Below are 12,810 nucleotides of genomic sequence, written 5' to 3'. Positions count from 1 at the left end.
CATCTTAAGCCTAATCTCATAATAATATAATCAAGACATATGAATTTCATCATCATACCAAACCTACTTAATCAAATCACAAAATAACTTCAGTTTAACTTCATCACCAAGTACAAGCCATCATAATTGAAGTAAAAGGTTTAGGATATCAAGACTTACCCAATATCCTTCAAAAGCAATTATCTTGGTCTTACAATCATCCAACCAATTCAATCCAATAATATATGTAGTAAAACCATAAAATAGTAATTAACAGAATAAAGAAGTCCATTGTATCACTACAAGTCAATTCAACACTAGTTCATAACCTAGGGTTAGGGACTTTGTTCAATTTCATGATCTATTCCACCTACTAGGTTAAACCATCAGGAACTACAATATTTATACAATAATTCATCATAATCAAATAACAATAACCAATATAAACTACAGACACTACAACTTAGAAGATAAAATTCGTGCAAGAAGAAACCCATATGCAATTAGCTTTTCGAAAACCAATTTTTGGAAGTACCCTTTGGCAAAAGGAATCCCAAAGGTGAAGATTTACCATACCTTGATAATTGTTAAAGATTGATGGATAAAATTAACCTTATTTCTGTCCTAATAACCTTGACCTAGCCCTTCAATGGAGTTCTTCTTTGGGAGATAGAAAGTAGAGAGATGGAAGAGCAATTTGAGTTTGGGAATTTTGGGATGTTAAGTTGTGTTTAGGCTTAGGTAGGTTATATAGTTAATTAACTAACACATTTAAACGCCCCCTAATAACTAATTAAACCCCTAACTAACTAACCTAATTACATGAAGTCACTAAAACTCACCAGTTAAATTGCAGGCCTGACCAATGAGACCGCAACCTACGGTCCGTGTGTTAGTCGACAGGCCTTGGGACCAACCGTTCTGCAGGCCTGTCGTTTTGGTCATAGACCCTGCATTTGGAAACTTTTGGAAAAGTGGCTCAGTGTCCAACTACGGAGTCATCGACGCTCCGTCTTCTCACCTACACCCCGTCAATGGCAAGCGTAGGTGGACACTGACTTCACTGTCCCATTTGACCGCTTTGGGTCAAAACTAAAGGGTCTTCCTCAAGGAACCTTAGGGTGGTCCTTGGGGAGTCGTACCCATACATTTGAATCTAAACCTTCTCTAATATGTGTTATACACTTGTTCACCAAATTTCATCAATTTCCAACACCTAAAACCCCATGAAATAGGCTATGGCACACTAGTACCTTTTTGCACTAGTCTTCGGAAGTCATGGACGTTCCTTGACGTTTTGACTCTAAAACTTCCTATATGACTTTTATACATTATTATTGACCTTAAAAAGTGTTACAAACCTTATACACTCATGTGAGGCTCTATATTAGGTTTTGGACTTTCAGAGTGTTACATTATCCCCCCTATTAGGAACATTCGTCCCCGAATGACACTAAAAATCTTTTGAAGTGAAAGAATAGACTCAATACTGGCAGACCAACCAACAACATACAAAGTTAGTATGAGTTACAAATCAAATAAAAATGGAATTTACATAAAGTAACTCAAATTATCTATTGCACTACATAAGAGCTCAAAACCATAACATGAGGAATTACCTTCCCAACAACAATATGAGCTCAACACAACATATAGAGTACTTATGCCAAAATTTCTTTCAAAACATATCAACATGCTTGATCTCATTTCATATAGGCTACATCATACCAAATATACAAATAAGTGCAAAATTGAGCAAAAGATCATTTTCACATGAACTTCATTTTAGCAAAAACCTTTATAATAGACATGCACATCTTTGCAAAACAAGTCAATTTCAATTTATTCATTGTCTTCATTACTAGTATGAAAAACTAACCTTATTCAACAAAGAGATGAGGTTAACGAGACTTCATGTTGTCCTCGGCCTCCCATGTTGCTCCCTAAACTATGTGGTTCATCCATAACACCTTTACGGAAGCCACCTCCTTGTTCCTTAACTCCTTATCTTATCTATCAAGGATTTCAATCGGAACCTCCTCATAGAAGAGGTTCTCTTCCACACCTAGACCCTCAATAGGAAGAATAGACTCGGGATCATCGATACATTGCTTTATAATGGATACATGGAACACCGAATGAACCAAAGCCAATTCACTAGGTAATCTCAACTCGTATGCGACTTTTCCAACCCTTTGCGAAATTTCATAGGGACCCACATAACGAGGACTCAACTTTACTTTCTTGCCAAATCTCACCACTCCTTTCATGGGTGAAATTTTTAGATAGACCTTATCACCTTCTTATAATTCTAAATCTCGTCTCCTATGATCGGCATAAGATTTTTGCCGTCTCTAGGATATTTTCAATCGGTTCCTTATCATATAAAAATTTTCAAATGTCTTATAAATATATTCGAAACCAAACAGTGAAGGCTCGCCCACTTCAAACCATCCAATTAAATATCTACATTTCCTATCATACAAGACCTCAAAAGTTGCTATAGATATAGTTGAATGATAACTATTGTTATAAGGAAGCTCCACCAAAGGCAAGTGTTAATCCCAATTTCCCTTGAAATCAATTATACAAGCTCTAAGCATATCCTCAAGGGTTTGCATGATAAGCTCCACTTGACCATCCGCTTGGGGATGAAAAGCGGTGCTTAACTTCACCTTTGTACCCATCCCTTTTTGGAATGACCTCTAAAACCTAGATGTGAATTGTGCACCCCTATCTTATATGATGGATAACGAAATACCATGGTGGCAAACAATCTCATCAATGAAGATCCTTGCATAATCCTCCGCTGAGTAAGTGGACTTGATGAGAATAAAATGAGCGGATTTGGTCAACCTATCCACAACCACCCATATAGAGTAATTTTGCCTTTGAGTCCGAGTAAAACCTTCCACGAAGTCCATATTAATGTCTTCCCACTTCCAAGTGGGAACTTGTATTTCTTGAAGTAAACCATTTGGCTTTTGGTACTCGGATTTCACTTGTTGGTAATTTGGACATTTTTCAACAAATTCCGCTATGTCCATTTTTAAGCCTTCCAACCAAAATACTTATCTAAGGTCATTATACATCTTTGTAGACCCAAATGAATGGAATAACGGGAACCATGAGCTTCCTCATGAATCAGGTTTCTTAAGTCATCAACATTGGGCACACACAACCTTCCTTGATACCTCAAGACACCATCCTCCCCAAAGGAGATTGACTCATTAAGCACATAAAGGACTGATTCCTTCAACTCAATCAATTATTTATCAAGGTTTTGGTTAGACTTCACCTCAACCACCAAAGATGATTCAGAGTTATGATGGACCATAAAACTATCATTTGGAGAATTTTCCAATCTAACACCCAAATCAGCCAACCTATGAACATATTTCGTTGTGTCTTTCTTGAATTCTTCTACATGAAACACAATACCCATAGTCATACGTCATAGAGCATTCACAACCACATTGGCTTTGCTGGGGTGGTAGATGTGACAAGTCTCAAAATGAACTAAGGTAGCTAGAGCCTCACATGTGCCTAAAAAGGTTAATAACATGTTAATAAAGTGTTTTACAGTTTGTATAATTGATTTGAAGAGGTTTGAAGGTCCAACGTCCAAGAACGTCCAAGATGTTCAAAAGTTGGTCTTTAGACGTGCTAGTGAGTCCTTGTATGTTTGCCTTGTTTTTATGTGTTTTTTGAAGTCCAAAAATAGTAGATGTGACCCTAGAATATTAATAAACATGTTAAGTGTCAAAACGTTTGGGTACGACTCCCCGAGGACCACCCTAAGGGCCCTCAAGGACGACCTAAACGTTGGACAACGAGGTTGCCCAACGCAGCGTGCAGCAGCAAGATTGGGAGCTACCCTCGCGAAGTGCGCCTGATACTGAGTGGACCTGTTCGACGCGCAGCCAACAAGCATCTTAATGCCTCGAATATTATTTTTGGGAAAACCCAGAGGCTTCTCCATGAAGCGCAGCCACTTCCAAGATCCGATTGCGTCGTTTTAAAGTCAATTTTGACATGTCTAAAAGTCCCAATAAGTATGGGGGTGTTTTGGTAACTTAGGGAGACAATTATAAACTGTTCTTAGAACCTTTTTGACCCTTTTTTCAAGACAAAACCCCAACATCCATAAAGAAATCAATATCCCAAAAAACTCTCTATTCTTCCAAAAACCCCAAAACCTCCATCAAAGATCAAGCTCAAGAACAAGCTATGGAGGTGGATTCTTGGAGCTTTCTTCTAAGATTTTCATGGTCTTTATAATGTATAAAGTATGGTAATTCTTCATCCCTATATAACCATTCATCTATGGAGTCCTTTCAAAGATTTCTCCAAACATGATTCTAAGTCAAAAATCCTATATTTTCAATCTAGCCATAGGTTCATTGTTAAAGTGATTTCAAAATCATTATAATGATGAATATATGTTTAGATACTTATTTTATGATGAATTTATATCCAATTTTATGAAGAACCCATGATCCTCCTAATTTCTCAAGTTGACCTATAATGTGGGTCTTGTGGTCTTGATTTCATGTTTATAGAATTGTGATTACATTGTATTGAATTGCTTATTGCTATTACAATCTGTATCAATTGAATATGAACTTTGTAGGAATGATAAAGTATGATCATTAGCTTGGAGATTTGGTAAGTTGACCTATTTCCTCTATTTAGCTTAGAATGTATGTTGAATTGTGTTGATTGGTATGGTCCAGTTCTAGTGGCGGTGTTTACGTTCTTATACATGTTTATGTATTATGACTATGTGCTTGAAGGAATTATATGAAAGATGAATTTATATGATGATTTCCATGTTTAGGAAGTTGAAGGGTTTAACCTTTATTCTAATTATCATGTTCTAAGTGAATTGATGTTTTGTGAAGTATATGAATAGCCCTCCAAACTAGTTATATGATCTAGGTGTGTATGATGTTATATGTATATGTGTGATGATCATGTTAGGGTTAGGTGGTCTATATGGCTAGTGATGAAGAATATCCTTGTAGCTGACCCCTACCTATATGAATGTGTGGTTGAAGAATGCTAGGAGTCTTCTATTCTATTGTTGAATATGTACTTGACTCTTATGATGTATTGTGAGTGTGTGTAGTTTGAATTAAGACTTGATGAATGTTGTACATGTAATGTGATCTTTAGAGGGTGCTTCCTCAATACTATGTGATAGCCATTATGTGATCATGTTCACCAATGTACAGACACACTTCATGCATATCTATGTTAGGGTAGATTCATGATGACTAAGGAAAGGATAGTTCTACTATGCATCATTACCTATTTCTATGCATGTAATGTATATGATTTATGAAGTTATGAACATGTGTGACTATATGTGTTAGGTGAAGGTAGATCTGACATTGTATGACACACATGATGTATGATTGTAGGGTCTATGATGAAAGAAAATTCTCATCTTAGTATCCATTGAGCTATATAAAGTATAACGGAGCAATCTCCTAAGGACTTATTATGACTTAATGAATCAAAGGCTAAAATATATATTAAAAAGGGAGTTAGAGCCTATCACCGAGTGAACATGAAAAACGAGAATGAGAGCTTCACGTTAGTAAGTCCGGCTTCCCAAAAAAAGAACCTTGACGTTAGTAAGTTTGGGTTCCCAACATAGATGGTGTCTGATGAGATGGATATCGCCACATTATCAATTTAAGGTTTCTAGAAGAAATCTCCATGCTCGATAACTACGTGCCCCCATAGTTTATAGCTTGTGGATACTACTTATATAGCTATGTACGATTGGTTACACCTTAGGCAAGTGTTAACCCTCTCTTTTTGGTGTGGGAGTAGAACACTGGATTCCTTGTAGCTCATATGGTCTATGTCGGTTATGGCTAAATTTTCCAAACTAAAAAAAGAACAAAGATAAGATTATGGACTCTAATCACAACTCCTTGAGGAAATTACTCAATATAGGAAGGACTATGGACCCTACCCATGCATTGCACTAGTGAACTCCAAGAAAGGATAAGATTATTACTTTTACGAAAGTAAGAGTTATAATATGTATGTACGAATTGGATGAATGCATGATTAAGTGACTTTGATATGTTAAGACATGAATTATGCTTATGTATGTGAATTGCACTTGTGGCTTCTAAATAGGTTTACTTAGTATATGTGGGGCTATGGGACTCCATATGTAGATTGCACAAGTAAGCTTATGAAGGGGTTATGAGGATGGTTTACATATGATATGAACTAAATGAGTTATGACTAAGGTTGTAGTAAAGGAAGAGTCCTTATATGATACTATGAAGTATGTGACCTTATGTCTACTTATGAATGAAAGAGTTATGACTTTTTAAGTATGTTATGCTTAGTCTAGGGTGACATTTTAGGTACACTTGTTGGAAGTAGTATTATGGAATGCTACCTACACATTGCACCAGTGTGACTTAGGAGTAGTTTTAGGTGAAGGTCATTATGTGAAGCTTCTGTTTTCTGAGGTGCTTAAGACTTGTGAATATATGTGGTTTTGTTATGAATCATATCTATGAAAGACTATTATAAAATGACCTCAAGGTGATACAATGTACTATGTACACTTGAGGGTTACTTCAGGAAGAAGTAAGATAAAAGAGAGGTAATGTATTGTGTGTATTAAATATGCCTTAAAGTATGATAAATGGCTTTATGTTCTATTATGAGTAGTATCCATGTCTATATGATGCATGTGAACTATATTAAGCTTATATGTGCCAATGTTCATGAAGTTTACTAAAAAGACATGATGCATGATTTCTAACTAAATGTCCTCTTTAAATGCATGTTTTTGCATGGTTGCTACTTACTGCATTCTTGTACTAATACCATTCTTCTTCATCTTTTCACACAAAGTGTTGGCGTTGATGGCTAGAGGATATCTCCTAGGTGAAGAGCTTGGATAGATCTTCCATGTTCAAGAAGAGGGGTCCTTATGATTCAAGGATTTCCTATGTCATGTTCTTATTCAATTATGTAATAGCTTAGATATTTTTCTTGTTGTTAAGGGCCGTGTCCCTATTCTATTCTATTCTATTGAGTTGTGTCTTAAGATGACAAAGAGACTTAGAGTATGATTATGTACTTATGATATTTCATATATATATATATATATAAAGTGTTGTTCTAGCATATGATGTGCTATGAAAAGTTTTTAGTTTCCGCTATTTTTATGATCATGGAATGAAAGATGTCTAAGATCTTGTCATAGACCTCTGAGAGGGTGATGATGCCGTGTGGCGATCTAAGAGTACCTTAGCTCCTAGGGGGTACTTAGGGTCGTTACAGTAGAGATGAAAAACCCCGGAAATTCTATGACTTATACTAGAACATTATATGTTGAGTAATGATTGTTTTAGACCTAAATACGTATAAATAACATGGTTGAGAAGTATTGGATCCATAACATTGACGAAATTCCTTAACGTCCGGAAACTAGTGAAATTTAACTAGTTGACGTCCCTAGATTTGGTGAAGATTTAGTAGGGTAATATGAAGTCCAAAACTTGTAAAATTAATTTAAATAGGTAAAAACTTGTATATAGGGTGAAAACGTTCCGGTCTGTCCCCCCATGAATCGCTCGAGGGGTTCATGAAGGGACCCCAAATTGGACCAAGCAACCTGCCAAGAGGCAGAAACTTTTGTTCTTTGAGGGAACAAGTCTGCATCACGGACTTGGTTCACCCAAGGTAAAAAGTGAAGCTTGCATTGCAGGAAGTTATCGGACTCCACTGTCTCAAAAATTATTTTTGGAAATCTTACGGGAACAGCTCCGCGACACAGACTTGTTCCCCGATGAAAAATCTAAAATTTAAATTTGAGTTTGACTTCATTAACTTAAATGTAGGGTATTGTTGATATTTTAGGGGAGGGTTATATATTTATTTTCCTTCAGTTTTCCCTTACAATCTCTCACTCAAATCAAAACCCCAAAACAAATCCTAAAAGCTCTCCCTTCTGTCTCCGTTCTTTCTCTACTCATCCCCCATTGAAGAAGCTTTGAATCTTTGAGAAGAAGACCAAATACCTCAAGTTTCTACTCAATTTCATGGTTATTTATCACTAAAAGTATGTTTTATTTGAATCTTGGGATTCTTTTCCCCAAGAGGTCCCTTCAAAAAGATTATTTCTAAATCTCCCAAAACTAGGGTTTTTCCTCTCACATGGGTCTTCTTTGAGAAACGAAATTATGAACCAATTATTGATGAGTTATGATGAATTAATGTTGTTTAAGTATATATTGATGGTTAATTGATAATTTCCTTTGAGATTTCCCTAGACCCATGTCCTTCCCCCAATTTCATGAAAACCTTGAATTGATATGGTGAATTGTCAAGATCATGAACATGTAGATGGACTACATTGTTGTTAATCATGTAATTGCTTCTAAAATTTACCTTGTTTATGTAATTGGTTATGCATTCTTGGTAATGGAAGTATGAAGGTTCGTGGAAGGACAATGAGGTATCTTGATTAGTTCTTCTTGGATTTAATTATGAATTATGAGTTACTTAGATAGTAATGCTTTTAGGTCTAGTGTGTGATTGTGATGTTGATGTTAAGTATACCTCATCCTTAACCCTAGACTATTGAACTGGTTATGAAATATGCAAGTATGTTATGGTATGATTATTATATGATTTAAAGTAGTTTCTCATTATTACAATAAAGTGTTAAGTGAAAACTTCACTCACTTATGAGGTGATGTCTAAAGTGAAAAGATTATTCTCACTTGTGATGACCTATGAGCTATATATGATAAGATGTTTACATAGGGGTCTAGAAGAGACTAATGTGAACTTGTATGATGAAGTAATATGATTACTAAAGGGAATAATTGTTTAGCACTGAAAGGAATGTAAATGAGATGGAGGTCTTATGTTAGTAAGTCCGGCCTCCCACATAGGTCTCCTCACATTAGTAAGTCCAGATTCCCTAATTATGTGTTGTCTCATGAGATGTAAAACTCCACGTTAGTAAGTCAAGGTTTCTAGAAACAATATCTTTGACCCTTAACTATGTGCCCACATAGGACTCTAGCTTAGTGGATCCACCTAGATAACTACGTAAGAATGGTTACACCTTAAGCAACTGTTAACCCTCTCTTTTCGGTGTGGGAGTAGAACACCGGAGTCCATGTAGCTCACATGGTCTCATGTCGGTTATTGCACTTCTTTCCCTAACGTAAATTTAAATGGATAAGTTAAGTATGTGAACTTTTATTAGGGTTGTGTTGAAGGCTACTACATAGGGTGAGGGAGGGTTCTAGTAGTGTTCTTTTATGATTATGTTGATAAGCTATGAGTAGTAGTGTTCTTTTATTATTATGATTATGTTGATAAGTTATGAGTAGTATTCATGTATTAAATATGTCATGATGAATTATGAGAATATTTAATAAGTATGAAGTGGGTTGCTTAATGTGATACTTAGCCTTGGATAGGATTATGGGATACTATCTTTGGCATTGCACAAGTATTGTTTGGGTGGTCTACATTTTGGGTTGCTACTATGTTGAATTTAATTATTAAGCTTCTTATATAAGCATGTTGAGTTGAATTGATAGAAAACATGATTTTGACTAAATTTTCCTTTTCTCATGCATTGATGATTTTGTGCATAGGAGCCATACTTAGTACATGTGGTTTGTAGTAACCTATAGTTTATCCCTTTTCTCCCAAACATTTTTTGGTTCGGGCCATTGAGGATATTCGTGGTCATTGGAGAAGAAGACTTGGATCTTTCCTAAGTCGATTGGTGAGTTCACATGAGTTCCGAGGATATAGCCGCTCATCAAGCCTTATTAGTTTTGTCTATGTTTTGAGACAATTATTCGATTCTCATGTTGAGAGTTCATTTTAGCCTATATGGAATATTGTAATAGACTAAGGTCTATGCCCAAACTATTGTGATTCATACTCTTGTAGATGGTTTGTATGTGATATGAGACTTTAGACTCCTATATGCTTTGTTATGATAAAAGAGAAGTCTATATACACTTCGTATGTGAGAAGTCTATGTAAACTCCATATATAATATGCGAGAATCCTAAGTAAGCTTCATAATGAAAAATTTCAAGTTTTCCCGTATTTTTGACCTATGATGTGCTATGATGTATGCTAAGGGCTTGTCTTAGTCCTCTTAGAGGATAACGACGCTGGTAACACAAAGGGGTTACTTTGGGTCATAACAAGAGAATACTCATATCTTAATCTTTCAACAATTCCGATAACCTTCTTAGTCGGAGATTTAACTTCTTTTGAGTAAACACATGTAGAAGACTCTTGTGGTCGGTATACACACCAACATTGACATCATACAAATAATGCCTCCATATTTTCAAGGAAAATACCACGGCCTCTAACTCAAGATCATGAGTTGGATAATTCTTCTCTTGCACCTTAAGTTGTGTAGAAGCATAAGCGACTACTTTTTCGTGTTGCATAAGGACACACCCTAAGCCCACTCGGGATGCATCACAATATACAATGAAGCCCTTGGTACCCTCCAGTAAAGTCAACACCAGAGTGGGGTAAGCCTATCTTTAAAGATTTGGAAGCTTCTCTCACATGCCTCCGATAACTCAAATTTTACACTCTTTTCGGTCAAGGTGGTAAAGGAAGAAGAATGCATACAAAACTATCAACAAACCTCCTATAATATCTCGATAGACCCAAAAAGCTTCTAATGTCGTTTGGATTCAATGGTCTAGGCCAATTATTGACCGCCTCGGTTTTCCTTGGATCAACCTCAACCCCCTCACTAGAGATGATATGACATGGAAACGCCACCGACCTCAACCAAAACTCACATTTGCTATACTTGGCAAATAATTGGTTTTCCTTCAGTACTTGCAACACCACTCTCAAATGATTTATGTGTTCACCCTCATTTTTTGAATATACCAAGATATTATCAATAGAGACAATTACAAATGAATCTAGATAACTTCGAAACACCTAATTCATTAGGTCCATAAACGTCGCCAGGGCATTAGTGATACCAAAGGACATTACTAGCAACTCATAGTGACAATATCTAGTTTGAAATGCCATTTTTTGTATATCCTCACCCCTCACCCTATGTTGGTGACACCACGATCTCAAGTCAATCTTAGAAATTATCTTGCCCCTTGGAGTTGATCAAACAAGTCGTCAATCCTAGGGAGATTATACTTGTTCTTAATAGTTACTTTATTGAGTTGGCGATAATCAATTCACATTCTAAGGTACCCATCCTTCTTCTTCACAAAAAATATCGGTGCACCCCATGGAGAAATACTAGGTCTAATGAAGCTTTTGTCTAGCAAGTCCTTGAGTAGAGCCTTCGACTCTTTCAATTCGGTTGGAGCCATCCGATAAGGAGGAATTGAAATAAAGTTGGTATCCGGTACCAATTTAATACCAAAATCAATTTTCCGTTCGGGAAGAATACCGGGAAAATCATTAGGAAAGACCTCCAAAAATTCCCTCACTACGGGGACTGAATCAATGGGAGAATTTTTGGATTCTAAATCTTTGACTCTTACAATATGGTATAAACACGCTTTTGAGATCATCTTACAAGCCTTTAGACAAGAAATGATACGACCTCTAGGAATAGAATTTCCCCCTTCCACTTTAAGAAGGTCTCATTTGGAAAATTGAACTTGACAATTCTTGTTCTACAATCAATGGAAGCAAAACAATCATGCAACCAATCCATTTCCAAAATGACATCAAAATCGACCCTATCAAGTTCTACCAATTCAACATGAGTAACTCTAATGGTCAACATTATCGGACAATTTCTATATACTCTATTTGCAACCACTGACTCACCTACAGGGTTAGTTACCATGGAAGGTTCATTTACAATATCTGGAAAGATATCAAAATTTCTAGCTATCAAGGGAGTAATAAAAGAAACTGTAGCACCCAGATCAAGTAAAGCATATACATCAATAGAGAAAACTTGTAATATACCAGTCAAAATATCGGGAGATCTTTCTTGTATGCCTTTTGATCGAAGTGCATAAAAGAGATTCTTCCTTGGAGCATCAACATTAGAACCACTAGATTGAGCTTGCCCACTACTCTTGTCTTGTGCCTTCATATTAGGGCAATCCTTATCCTTGTGCCCACTCTAGCCACATTTAAAGCAATTGTCTATCCTAACAAGGCACGCACCATAATACTTCTTACAACACTTTCCAAAAGATTTCGTATGAGTTGGTGAACTAGTATCTTTTATATTTTGAGACTTAGGGTTATACACCCTATCATCACTATCCTTGGAAAATTTGGAGGGAACTTGATTGGAGAACCTATTTTTGAATCTAGGTTTGTCTTGAATTTCCAACATCCCCTTTGAAGCACCACCATCATAAGACTTGACCCTCTTGGACTCTCTATTCTTACTACTTATCCTACTCTCTTCAAATTGTTGAGCATGAACCATGAGATGATAGATATTCATATTATCATGAAGCACAACCGAACTACATTCTTCTATGTAACACTGTAGAAGTTACATGACTTAGAATAGAGATTCAACTATTAAATAATGTTCAAAATGATGTTTCCATACCTATATTAATGTAAAATATCTCATTTATAAAAGGTTAGAGCTAAAACGATAAAGAAAGACCTTGACGTTCGGAAACTAGCTAAATTGAACTAGTTAACGTCCCTATGTTTGGTGAAGGTTTGGGAGTGTCAAATGAAGTAAAAAACAAGTAAAAAGACTTTAGATAGGTAACATGTAGTACAAAGGGTCCAAAATTTTGGTAACGACACCCCAACAAGGGCAGG

Source organism: Solanum pennellii, chromosome 5 (genome assembly GCF_001406875.1).
Source record: "Solanum pennellii chromosome 5, SPENNV200".
Classification (NCBI taxonomy): domain Eukaryota; kingdom Viridiplantae; phylum Streptophyta; class Magnoliopsida; order Solanales; family Solanaceae; genus Solanum; species Solanum pennellii.
The sequence above is the reverse complement of the archived record's forward strand: the minus strand, read 5'-3'. Positions refer to the sequence as shown.